At 37.3% G+C, this 14,039-nt stretch overlaps 1 protein-coding gene across 2 annotated transcripts in view; it reads left to right on the forward strand.

The window, feature by feature from the left end:
• The first annotated feature begins 4,971 nt into the window (after positions 1 to 4,971).
• The window catches only part of TTK (TTK protein kinase), a 40,790-nt gene continuing 31,722 nt past the window's right edge, over positions 4,972 to 14,039 (forward strand). Inside the window, exon 1 of one of the 2 annotated variants that reach the window (XM_032217085.1) lies at positions 4,972 to 5,251. The gene's annotated coding sequence lies outside the window, so the exon portion shown is untranslated. The other variant, XM_032217086.1, reaches the window with a different exon arrangement.

Consider the following 14,039-nt stretch of genomic DNA (forward strand, 5'->3'; position numbering starts at 1 on the left):
TACTGGGTTTTGATTTTGAAATAAGAGTTGCAATATACTTTTATGTGATAGGCATAAATTTATGAGATCATATGAGTTATACTTGGCCTGAAGTTTTACTCTACAGGGATTATTTATGTTTCTTATTATTCATATATATGTGTGTATATGTACACGTGTGTGTATATACACACACACACATATATGTATGTATTTATGAAAGTTATTTAAGTCAAGCTACTATTGTACATTGAGACTTATTTCAGTGCACATCCTAGAAAAATAAAAAGATATACAAATATATCTAGTTAAAATGCTAGTTATATAAAGTTATCGCTATTAATGTGAAGATCCTGTCACTCTCATAGATATGAACTATATGTTATTTGGAAATAACCATGTTAAGACCTGGTATGAAATTAAGAAGGGTATGTTAAGATGAGAGAAATTACAAGTCTTTGCTGGACAGAATTTCTTTTTTAAAAATATTTTTTTATTTTTTATTTTCAAAACAAACACAACACATCCTTCTTTACATACTGTAGAAAGTGTATCAGTTGGTTACAAAAAGACTTTCGTGCATCTCTTCCATAGTCAACAAACATAATTCATATTAACTCAAGTATTTTAACTCAGATATTTATATATGTTACTATAATTATACCTCCATTTTCATTTGACTATAATTGTTTAAACATCCTTCATCATAAAATATACCAAGATTTAATACATAACCACATACTGGCATTTCATTTACTATTTCTAAAATCCTCCATTAACATTGAATCCTTATGTCCTATTCTAGCTAAATATCAATAATATTTAATAACAAAATTTTCTAATCCTCCTTTCCAAATCACTTTTTACAATTTACATCCAGTTTCCTTATGTTGTACCATATACGTTGTTATCATTATCCCTCCTTTATTTAACTATATCCTGTATCATAACATTTCCCCCCTGATAATTAAGTCTTTAACTGTATCTAACTTAGTTCTTTTTTATTAACATTTATATATAATCCAAAAGGATTTCTAATCTTCCTTTCATGGGTACCATTCAGTATTCATATCCAATTATTACTTATCATAACACTACACATTGTATACATTAGTAACATTATCAATTATTTATTTAACTATATCTATTGTCACTAAATTTCACTAAATTTAACTAGTTTTAAATTATATTCTTCCATCGATCAACTTGTATCTTTCCAGTAGCAAAACAGTCTCATATCTTCTACCATTTGTGGTGTCAGTCCTCTAATCATCTCCTTAATCAACTTTGTATGGATTCCTCTTAGCAACTCCTAGCTTATAAAATCTCTCATGTAATTTCGATGCCTTTCTTCTGTTTCCTTAATCATCTTATCTTTGATTGTCAGTAGTGTTATCAATGATAATGCCAATAAAACTTTTCTCTTTAAATCCATAAATTCTTTTGTTTTTTCTTCTTCTGTATCTTGCTATCTGGGGTAAATCTCCCCTCTATTTAGTTCCTCTTTCAGTATTCCACACTTTCCATTTTCAGAGACAAACCAATCACCATAAATATCAGCAAATTTAATTTCTTTATATTCATCTTCAATTTTTAGGGTTTTAATCATCACTTTTTCCACTTGATAAACATCCTCAACTTCTTTATCATATTTTGCTGTTATAGGCTCTAAGTCTTCCAGCTTCTTCTCTATCCTCTCATATGTATTTGATACTTTCTGAGAATAGCTTTTGCAGACTTAAAATTTCTTTTTGCTGTTGAAATTGTGCCATTATCTCCAGCTAACAAACACTGCTACTCTAGCTTAGAAGGTTAACAAAATTAAGCATAGATTCACAATACCATTTTATTTTCACTTTTCTCTGGGTAAAGATATACTTCAAAGGGACGTTTGTATGCTTTTCTTCTTATCACTCTCTATAAACAAGCAATGAGACCTTGAAGTGCCAAGCCAGGATAATCAGTGAGAAAGGTAAGAGTGTTTTGTTCCCAATACACAAACCTTCCAGCCTCTGAGTAGCAGTGTTATTGTTGCAATTTTCTTTGTTTCTTTTTGTATCTTTTTTGTATTTCAAGTTTTAAAAAAAGTCTGATTCTTGAATGAGTTAGAAAAACACCCACAGTAATGAAAGAGGAGAATTTTAGTCCATAGGTTACAAAGATTAATAAAAGAAAGAAAGGTAGAAGAAGAAAACTTAATCCATTCATTTTAAAAGGCTTGCATAAATTTCATCCATGAAGATAGCATTTAAAAAGTAAGATAACCCATTGTCCAAAGCCATTCAAAACTTAATTCCGCCGCTTGTTTCTTCTGTTCTCAAATTTAAATTAACTTTTAAGATTTTTATAGGCAGTCTCTTTTAAAATGGCAAAAATTCCTCATCAGCTGGAAACACTTTCTCTTTCTGTATCCTTCCGTTTTGGAGCCGCCCCGACTTCATCAGCCTAATGGCTGGATTTTTTGTCACTGGCTTGAAGAACTTCTCTTGGATCCATCAGGGACTTTGTGATGTTCCTGAGATCAGCAAGACATATTCTTCCTGTTCACCGTCTCTGCGGGACGGTTTAGGTCCGGTTGGACCATCCAGTGGCAAAAGTATCGGCTGCGGTCTCATCAAGACCGCACATCCGTATCGTGGCGACATGGATAATAGGGATATGGTAAAGTCAAGGTTAATATATCATTATTTTGGCATGTGACATTGAGAATATCGGAATAGATACAAATCCAGGTTATGCCTAAAACCAGCTTTACATATCTCCCCTTGAAGCATTTATGAACAAGAAATCATAGACAAACATAAACACAAAGCCTGTCATGCAATAATAGAATTTTGTCAAGCGGAAATATAAAATAAAATCAGGAGAAGAACTTATGGCAGAAGAATATAGTTATTAATGGTTCTCTTATTTACATTTTTTTTTTAAAAAAAATCCATTTATTAATATCTGGTTCTTGGAGATTGCCTGGACAAGTCTCTGTAGTTTTCTTGGTGAGGTTTTTTGGAAGTGGTTTGTCATTGCCTCCTTCCTAGTGCTGAGAGAAAGTGACTGGCCCAAGGTCACTCAAAGTGGCTGTGTGCCTAAAGCAGGGATAGAGTTCACTGTCTCCTGGTTTTTAGCCTGATGCCTTAAGCACTTCACAAAATACCCTTTCCTACAATTGTTATAAAGAATTATACTACACAAAAGAATTCATGTTTTTGAACACTGTTAGCAGTGGTGGGTTTCAAATCCCGTTCCAACCAGTACGGTTGGAACGGGGCCGGTGGTGTCCTCATGGATGCACACAGCGCATGCACATACGCATGCAGCACACGCATGCACCTTAGCGCCTCTGCAACCCTCCAGCTACTCCGCAGAGCATTGTGCAGGCGCTGTACGTGCCATGCAATTGCGCTGCACCGCAGAAGCTTTAAAACACAGGTAAGGAGCTAGGGTGGGCAAGTGGGCCCTCTGGAGCACCGTACTGGAACGGTATCCGGTGCTCCAAGCTGGCTCCAGTATGCCCGTACCAGGGCGTACCGCCTGCAACCCACCACTAATTGTTAGATAGGTTTGAAATAGAATTAGATACATTCATAGGCTGTGGGAGCTTCATCACTGTAACAGAGTTGGAAGGGATCTTGGAGGTCATCTAGTCCAACCCCCTGCTCAAACAAGAGACCTGGCCTGAACAAAACAAAACAAATTATTGATCATTGTTAATTTTAATCATTTTTTTTAAAAAAAATGTTATTGTTAATCCGAATTGGGTTTGTTTGGGGTATTCTATTTAATTCTTTTTAACTTTTGTAACGTTTTTTTTTTAAAAATAATATTTATTTATTTATTTATTTATTTCCAAGACAAACATATATTGTAAAAAGTATATCAGCTGGTTACAAAAAGCTTTTGTGCATCTCTTCCACCGTCATCAAATATAATTCATATTAATTCAAATATCTTAACTCAAATATTTACTATATTAACATCATCATACCTCCACTTTTATTTGACTACAGTTATTTAAACATCCTTCATCCTTAAATATACCAAGATTCAATCCATAACCACATGCTGGCATTTCATTTACTTATTTATAAAATCCTCCGTTAACATTAAATCCTCATATCCTGTTTCAGCTAAACATCCATAATATTTAATACCAAAGTTTTCTAATCCTCCATATATATAATTTATTATCATTATCCTATCTTTATTTAACTATATCCTATATCATAGCATTTTCCCCTATTAGTTAAAATTTAACTGTATATAGTTTTTTAATGATACTTATTATTGTTATTAATAATCTTTATAGATAGTCCAATAATATTTCTAACCTTCCCTTCTCATATCCAATTATTACTTATCATAACAACTCAACATTGTATACATTACTATCATTATCAAGTTTTTGTAATATGTGTTTTTTTTAATGTTGTACGCAGCCCTGAGTCCTTGGGAGAAGGGCGGCATATAAATTAAATAAACCTAACCTAACCTAACCTGTACTAGGGATTCGAACGGCCAAACTGCCGACCTTGCTGATCGACAAGCTTAGTGCCTTAGCCCAGTGGTCTCCAACCTTGGCAACTTTAAGACCTGTGGACTTCAACTCCCAGAGTTCCTCAGCCAGCAAAGTTTTGCTGGCTGAGGAACTCTGGGAGTTGAAGTCCACAGGTCTTAAAGTTGCCAAGGTTGGAGACCACTGCCTTAGCCACAAGATTTCAAGAAAAAACTGGACTGCCATCGGTCAGAAATAGTATAGGGTCTCCTGTTGGTTGGACTAGATGACCTACAAGGTCCCTTCCAACTCTGTTGTTTCTGAACGGCATGACCGGAGAACCTTGAGGCGACCGCAGCCTGCGCTCAACTGATCGCGGCCTCCAAGCGGTAAGGATTGGCTGAGCCGTGAGTTTATCCTCTTCGCGCGCCCGAATCGGTCGCCAGGGAAGCATCGGGCGCGCGAAGAGGATAAACTCACGGCTCAGCCAATCCTTACCGCTTGGAGGCCGCGATCAGTTGAGCGCAGGCTGCGGTCGCCTCAAGGTTCTCCGATCATCCTCCTTTTTTTTTTCTTCTCCGGTCAAGAAGTGGCCCGGGCCCCTTGTCAATCAAACGACGATCCAATCCGATGCGGCGCATGATTCCGTTGTGGAGTTAGCCAATCGCCTGACGAGCTTCTACTTGGTGACGAGATTCAAACGGTGGGAAGGCGGCACCTCCACCCACCCCCCACCCCCACCCCTCCACGAAGTGACGAAGGGTGTTAATAACACGAAACGCGGTGAGTTGCTCCGTCCTTGCGCTCTTCCCTTCGGTCCTCGGTGGAGTTTTGCTCCATTAGTCTCCCCTAACGGCCTTCCTCTGAAGTCGAGCGCGGTGCTCTTGATGCCCTTGCAGGCCTTTCCCGGTCGGAGGGGCTTTTCCGCGGCCCGTTTTGCTGCTCCCCTTCCTCGTCCCCCTCTTTGAGTCGCTGCCGCCTTCGGCATATTCGTCTCATGTCCTCTTCCTCCTCTCCCGGGTTTGCTTTTGACGGAAAGCCGAGCCTCCCTACTCGCCGTTTGGGTCCCGCTGATCGGAGCAAGAGCCTGATTTCGCTGTAAAAGAAAAAAAAAAGTATGTGTGTGTGTGGGGTGTTGGTCGACCCAGAGAAGGCCAAGAACGTATTTCAAAAGGGTCAGGGGAAGCGAGGCATATGAAGTGCTGCTCTCAGACGTTCAGGTTTTTTTAGTGGAAAGGGGCTTCTGAAATATCCCATGGCTTTCTGTAGGATGCGTGGCATTGAACGTGCAAGATGTTTCCCTCTTTCCCACAGCTGGCTCATAGTTCTCAACTTCGGGTTGCTGCAACTCTCATCCCCTTTACAAATCTGTATGACTGCTACTACCACTACCTGAACAAAACCCAAGGATTTCATTGGGGCTAGATTTTAAAAAAACAAAACAAAAAAGGAACACACACTTGGGAACCAAATTTAAATTATGTATTAGGCAAAACAATGGTAGAAGCCTCTTATTTTCAAAAAAAGAAAAAATAAGAAAAAGATGTTGACCTCACTCCATTCTTAAGAGGTTGTGCATAACATGGCTACCATGCCAGTCCTACGGTCCCCCCTTACTTCGTATCCATTTCTTGTATTCATAATCATGTTTATACATATTTGTTATACATGCTTGACAAAATAACTAAAATTAAAGCAGCCAAATTCATTACTTCTCAAAAGAAAAGGATTACTGCATAGCCCCTCAGGGTTCTACTTTTACTCAACCCTTGACCAACTTTCAATCGGGCTGATTTTTTTTCTTCCCACAGCAGCAGTTGGGAGCAAATACCCAACAATGATCCAGCAGGAGCTGACACTTCGCGTGCCCTCCGATATAGCTACGCATGCCATAGGTTCGCCATCACAGGCATAGAGTTTCTGTTGAACCATCACTACATGGAAATAACCAAAGATATAGAGGAGTACCTTTAAAATGTCCAAGGACTGCTAAGAATGTAGTATTCAACCTGGCTAAAGGGAACGTCTTATGAAACTTTAAAATTGGAATGGATGATAAATATGTGGTTGGAAGGGAAGTGTATATGATACCTTACTTAGCCTATTTGGAAATCTGTATCCCAGATTTGTTGCTTTCTAGCATTATCAAACCTGATGTGCACAGACTTTCCATAGAGAAGTCCAGCAACTGAGTTTTATCTAAGACTTTTTAAAGCCATGGTGATTTAGGCAGGAACAGTCTCTTCTGCAGTATTAACAGCAGACATAAGCCAGGGCCAGTCCTAGCTGTTTTTTAATCATTGTTTTGTTATCCTTTATATAGTGTTTTCTCTCTCCTGTCAAAATCATGCCATGTTCCCATCACAAAGTACTCCTTACTACTTGCTTAGCTCTTTCACATCAACCACTCATCCAGTTATCTTTTGCTGCATTTTAACAGTGCCCCACCCATTTTTTTTTTCTTGGAAGCTTTCCATAACTGGTGAAGCATATGACTTTTTTGCCTTTTGTTCAATAAACTCAATGCAGCATTCCCGCTTTTCTACATCATGTATCTTCTTTATAAAAAGTGACTTTTTCAACTTCATATATCAGGTTGGAGAGAGTGACTGAACAAAGCTTTCTGACTGGGTTTAGAAGTTGGGTTTCCATAGGCATATCCTATTTCTCTCTGTGTGTTATATTCTAACAATCCAAAATGTTCTGTGTTCCTTACAACTGCAGGGAAACTTTAATTTCAACCACTCTATATTCCCACATTTGTGCACTTTTGGGTACCCTACCCTTTGCCACATACGCCTGCTGCCCCCAACTGACCTCCACTGTCTTCTGGCCCTGGATCTAGTTCTAGGATTTCTGTAGTGAGTCTGAGATGACAGCTGAGCCTCATCTGCCAAAGACAGTTTGATGGACCAGGCCTGGGAGAAGACAACAGGGTTGCGAAGCATTCTTTGTCAGTTAAGGAAGGAGAGCTGGCAGTGGCTCTTTGGGCAAAGCTGGAGGCTGTTGGGAGGCATTGTTTAGAATGGTGGCATAACGGGAGGAAACTGAAGGTTGCAGGCTTCCCAGGGACACAGCATATACTCTGCAGCTCATGTTGGAAGCAATTCTAGAAACCCAGCGGGTTGGGTGAATTGAAATGAAGCTGATTGCGGCAGAAGAAATGTGAGGCCCCCGTCTAACAGAACTCTCTTGCTTGATCAACTGCAATTGGAAATAATTGATATTGTCTCTGTTGACAAGCAATCACTCTATCTTTGATAGCATCCTTGGTGTTTCTGGACTCGAAGATTTTGTAAAAATTGTAGGTGGAAACAATGGTTAGAAGGACCTTTGCCTAGTTCAGCTGGTATGCCTATTGTATATTTACCTACTATAGGAGGACTTCGTTGTAAACAAATTCTCATCATCACCTAATTGCACCATTACAGCACATTTTGAGAAAGTCCTCGAATTATGACCAAAATTGAGTCCAAAATTTCCATTGCCAACTGAGACAGTTGTTAAGTGAGTTTTACCCCATTTCATAATCTTTCTTTCCACTATTAAGTGAATCAGTGAGGTTGTTAAATTAGTAACATGGTTAGTAAGTGAATCTGTCTTCTTCATTGACTTTGCTTATCGGAAGGTTGTAAAAGGTGATCAGATGATCCCAAGACACTGCAGCCATCATAAATATGGACTGGTTGCCGAGCATCTAAATTTTGATCATGTGATCAAGGGGTTGCTGCTATAGTTGTTAAGTGCGAAAAATGGTCATAAGTCACTTTTTTTCGGTACCATTGTAACTTTGAACAGTTTCTAAACAAATGGTTTTAAGTTTAGGACTACCGTATAAGACGCACCAATGTTTTGAAGATGCAAATAAAAAAAAAGTTTTTGCATTCTGCAGACCTCCCCAAAATGGCCCATTTTTTGCAAAAACGGGCCCATTTTTTGTCAAAGGGCACGCATAGCCTTTAGGAGGCTTATAGAATGTTCCTGGGGCTGGAGGGGGCAAAATTGAGCAAAAAACGGCTCCCTTTTTGCTCATTTCTGCCCTCTCCAGCCCCTAGAAGTACTCTGGAAGCCTCCTAAAGGCTATGCATGGCCATTTTGGTGAAGGGGGCAGGGTTTCGGGAGGCCAAAAAGGCTGTATTCAGTGTATAAGACGCACCCAGATTTTCAGCCTCTTTTGAGGAAAAAGTGCGTCTTATATTCTGAAAAATACAGTACCTGTATATTGGATTGCTCTTAAAAATAATTTAAAAACTATAATTGGTTCATAATAGTGACTTGTGTACTTTGATCCTTAGCAATGGGAACAGCTGATATTTGAAGAAATTAACACAAGGGAAAATATATCATGAAGACGGCTGTGGTGAATAGTTAATTATCTAAATTCTATAGAATATTATTTGCATTGAAGAAAATAATTAATTTTTACAATTCTCCTTTCTAGTGAATTAGGTGTTTGTTAGAAACCATACATGGGTGACATGTTCTGAGAGCATTGAGGCACATATTTTGATATATGCTGTGACATCATAATATGCACCAGTTAGATAAACAGCAGGGAGAAAGTGATATTTTTGTTTGGTATGATTCTGTTTCAAGTTGTAGAGGTGAACATTTCTCAAAAGCTTTTTCCCCATACAGTCAGTTGATGAATACTGTGGTTGATTCATCTTAGGTAAAAGATAAGATACTTGAAGAAGATACAAAGTGTTGTTTGAGTTGAACCATTCATAGGTTGGTGAAATCTCAAGGATTATTAAAGTAATAAACATCTCTTATAATTACAGGTTTTGAAGAAAATTGAAATAATAATGGATGAGAAAATTGGCTTTTATTAGGTTCATAATATTGCTATCACTATTTCATAATGGTTTATAGTGTATCTTTGAGTGTGGTATCAATATATAGAAATTCATTCCTAGAGAAAATCATATTGGTGATGATAGTTAGTAGACTATATATTTAAGGCTTGTGCCAAAACAATGGCAATTTATTTTGTATGTTTTAAATAATACAGAGATCCAAAATCAAGACTCTTACAATATATTGAGAAACATTCACTTCTACACAGGTATAGCAAATTTCCTTTATAGGGTGATTTAATGAATTCCAATGTTTCTTAATGCAATTTATTAGGTTCATATCCTATTTTTTTCTTTAGTCAGTATAGTATTCCTCCAATTTATTCCCATAACAATGACCCCGTGAGGTGGTTTGTGCTAAAAGAACGACAAACTCAAAGTCATCAAGTGAGATCTGGTAATCCTGGGTCTTTCCATTGTCTACCTAACACTTTTAAGACGAATTCCTGGCTGGCTCAGGAATTCTGGGAGATGAAGTCCACAAGTGATAAATTTCCCACCCCTGCTTTAAATCCTGCATTATGTTGGCTCTTTGATAAGAATAACAGCTGTTTTATCTATAGAGCATAGCCATAATTATAAGGCTCTTATTTATTAAATGTCTGATTTGGATATAGTTAATTAGTGTATCCAGTTGAGTGATCTAAACATTCTTACTGGATGAAAATAAGGACATAGATTTAATCATGGTTTCTATGGTTATCCTCAGATTTTGCATAACTGGGACCATTATGAATCATTTTAGATGTCAGTATTGCACTTGAGTTAGTGATAGAAATAGTTAAAATCTAAATTTGATGCAGTGGCAGAAAGGTCCTGGTGGTTTATGGAAATAAGTCTTGTAATAAACATAGATGATAGATATAGATATTAGATATAGATATTCCCTAACACCTTTCATTTTGCAGCCCATTCTGCCATCTTTTTCCACCTTCTGTATTCCTACACGTGGGTGCCAACTGAGAAAAACATTTGATTTACCTATTATAATTGGCTTTTGTCCATGCTGGTTTTTGTCATAATACATTTATGTATTTTTCAGCATACAAGACGCACCTCCCTGCCTCCCAAAGAGGGTGACAATCTGGGTGCGTTGTATACACTGAATACAGCATTTTTGGCCTCCCAAAACCCCGCCCCGCATATCCCGTTTTTCACAAAAATGGATGCGCAGAGGTTTTTGGGAGGCCTGCAAAATGCTCCTGAAGGCTGTGGAGGGCAAAAATGAGTAACAATGGACCCGTTTTTCACAGAAATAAGGATATTCTTGTCCTCACAAGCACCAGGAGCAGTCTGCAGGTCTTCCAAACTCTCTGCATGCCCCATTTTTTGTGGAAAAACAGGCCCGTTTTTGTGAAAAATGGGCTGTTTTTTGCTTGTTTTGCCCTCCCCAGCCCCCAGGAGCACTCTACAGGCCTCCCAAACCCTCTGCATGCCCTGTTTTTGATCTCCCAAACCCCTCAAGTGTCACGTTTTTGCCCTCTCTGGCCCCCAGGAACACTTTACAGGACTCCCAAACTCTGTACACCCCATTTTTCACAAAAAATGGGGTGCCCAGAGGATTTGGGAGGCCTGTAGAGTGCTCCTGGGGGCCGGGGAGGGCAAAAAACTTATTTTTTTTAAATTTACCTCTTCAAAATCTTGGTGCGTATTATATTCTGCTACATCTTACAGTCTGAAAAATATAGTATTTGTTGCAGCATTCTAAATGTATCTACCTCTCTAGAGAGGGAACACTATAGTGTGTCATCAGGAAGTGTGCCAATTGAGATCCAAAAAGCATTTGTTTGTTTCCAAACTCTTGCAAGTCCATATTTGTTCAAGATGCTAGGATCAGTTAAGGCAAGGGAGTGATTTGTTTGTGAAAAAAAAATCATTCAATCAGAGAAACAAACTGAGCAAAATCTTTTATTGCCAGTGGGAGAAGTTGGCTAACACTGTGGTGGTGTAAATGCAAATTATGCTTCCTCTCGCCTCCACACGACTGAGATTTGGGACATTAGGTCTGGTATTAGTATAAAACTATGTTTCTTAATTCTTGTGTGCGAGTGTGGGAATGCTTTGTCGAGAGCAGTAGCAATCTTGCTTAATTTTCAAGGATTATTTAAGATAGACTGAAAGATTTTGTGCCTTCATGTGCATATGCAATTAAGTTAGAAAATGAATGTGAGATTACTGTTGACATTTGCTTTCCAAATTGTTTTCATTTCAACTCATAGTGATGGAGTTGTTTATAGGATTATGTTGTGCTTATTGACATTGCCCAGTATGAGTAAAAGAGTAGTGTTTTCTTAGCCAATATGCTAAGCTTCAAGTTGCTTTAAAATTACATTAAACAAAATAATGTATTGGCTAAATTGCAGAGTAATAGATAACGATCAAATATTGTTGATACTTGAAAGATATAATCTAAAAATATATCCCATCTTTTTCTTTAACTATGGATTTCCCTGACTATAATCCACCAAGCTAATGACAAAAGAGCTTGATATACTTTGAATCTACAAAACCAGAGGTGATTGTCAAGCATCTACCCCAATGTATCTTGTGGATCACATTTCACTTTTGTAGATTGAAAGGTGAATAGGCCTGATTTTTTGTAAGACTTTTATGGATGTCTTTGAAAGTATTATCACTGCAGTCTCAGTTCTTACAATCAGGTTACAATGAATCACATAAAATTAATATTCATCTGATTCAAGATTAAGGTCTAAGTACCTAAAATATCCTAATAATTTGCTTTCCACAATATGGAAAAATAACTGGACCATATCAAAATCCATATGACTGTAAGTCAGTCTTTCTTATAATAATCCAATGTTTTTCTCTATTAATAATGTTTTTGGCACCTGGTACCATTTTCCTCATTCACTTATAAGCCCCAGCTTCTTATGAACTATCTACATTATGGAAGAGCCTATTGAGGAATTTTATGGATCTAGAAAATGATCCACAAGATAAAAATCCATTTTATCCAACACTAGATAAATTTCATTGTTTATAACAATTTGTAACAAAACATTAGCATCAACGTTTCTTTTTAAATTCTTCATGCAATGATTTTTTCTCCTGTTTTGATCAAGTCTGGTATTTCAGTTACTATAGTTCTTAGTTCTTATGACTCTGCACTGTGTGGAAGCAAAGACATCAATCCTCTGTTATCAGAAAATTGAATATGTTTGCGTGTATTAAGATTGCAACAGTGTGGCTGGTTCTGCATATGAATTAATTTTATGCAAGGGGAATCATTGTGTCTTTAATAAATTAACACAAACGTCATTATTCAATACTTTCAAGAAGGAAAAACAGTCAAGATTTTTAGAAAAAACCTCAGGAAAAATATTGAGATGTACAAATGACTATTAAGGGTTGTGCTTTATTTTTTTCCCCAAGAAGAGGTAGGGAAACTGCTTGTATTGAAGAGAATTGTTTGAGTGAATAAAAAAAACCAGTCAGAAAAGAGGCTGAACAAGAAGAGCTGCACTAGCTAACTTTAGCAAATCAATGAATGAAAACAAATCTCAACAACAGATCAAACAGAAGAGTCAGTCATTCCCAATTTATAAATAATATCTACTATCTTCAGACTCTAAGAAGTTGGAGAAAATCAGGTTTGCCAAGTGAAAGTAAATCTCCAAACAGCCTAGAAAAGATGGTTAAGCAAGAATGACTCAAAAAGAAGTGACTGCCTTTGTCAGCTCTTCAAAGTAGACAAGGTCAAGAAAGAGATAGTATTAGGAGTCTTTAATACACTATAATGAGGTTTAGATTATTGCAATAGACTCTTGAAAGCTTGTCAAAGCCCCTTTCTATCTCTTTTTATACTTGACCCAATCAAGGTGGAGCTGTTTTCAGATTTTTTCCCCCAGGCTTTCTACTTCCTCAGGAACCAGATACCTTTTCTGTAATGGTTCAGCATTCTCCTCCTACTTACATACCTTCTCGTCCGGCAGGATCAATGAGAAACATATGCTCAGAGATAAATGGACTTCATTTAAGAGGATGAAAGTTTGAGGACTCTATTAAACAGAGTTCCTCTCCTCTCCCTTCAGAGCAAATGGATGCAGTCGTTAGTTACACCGCTATAAAAAGGAAAAGAAACAATTGATTTTTGAGAGCAGAATTATTTCCTTTTCCATTAAAGTGGTTCACACAACTATTACAAAGAAGTAGAAATAAAGGAAGATTTGAATGTTTTTTTTTTCCTAGCAAAACATCAGCGATACATTTAGTAGTAGATTTTAAAAATATATGACATTTTTATCTCCCACATCCTAGATTGTATACTTTTGATTTAGACTCTGAATGAGGATGGATTGGGGAGAGGCAAATGTGGCAATTCTGTGAAGTGGCTTTGTACTGCATCACTGTTTGCTTTTGCAACTTTTCCCATCTCAGTACAGCAGGACCAGATTGTTAATGTGCTCCCTTGCCAGAAAACCTGAATGTATATGCTACACGTGATTATGCCACATTCTCAGCAAAGTTGCTTGGCTGGCTTTGTGGGAACACAGAAAATATTGCATTAAAAACTAAGCTAGGCAAAGGCAAATATTTCCTACCAAGTTACTTATTTTTTTAATGTACAAATTAAAATGATTTAAATTTCATTTAACTGAATTCTTAGTATATGTGCTGAATAAAGCAGAATTTGATAGATCTAAATTATTCTATTCTACTGAAATGTATAGCATTGCAATGTTTTTGCAATT

The sequence above is a fragment of the Thamnophis elegans genome, chromosome 4, assembly GCF_009769535.1.
Source record: "Thamnophis elegans isolate rThaEle1 chromosome 4, rThaEle1.pri, whole genome shotgun sequence".
Lineage (NCBI taxonomy): Eukaryota > Metazoa > Chordata > Lepidosauria > Squamata > Colubridae > Thamnophis > Thamnophis elegans.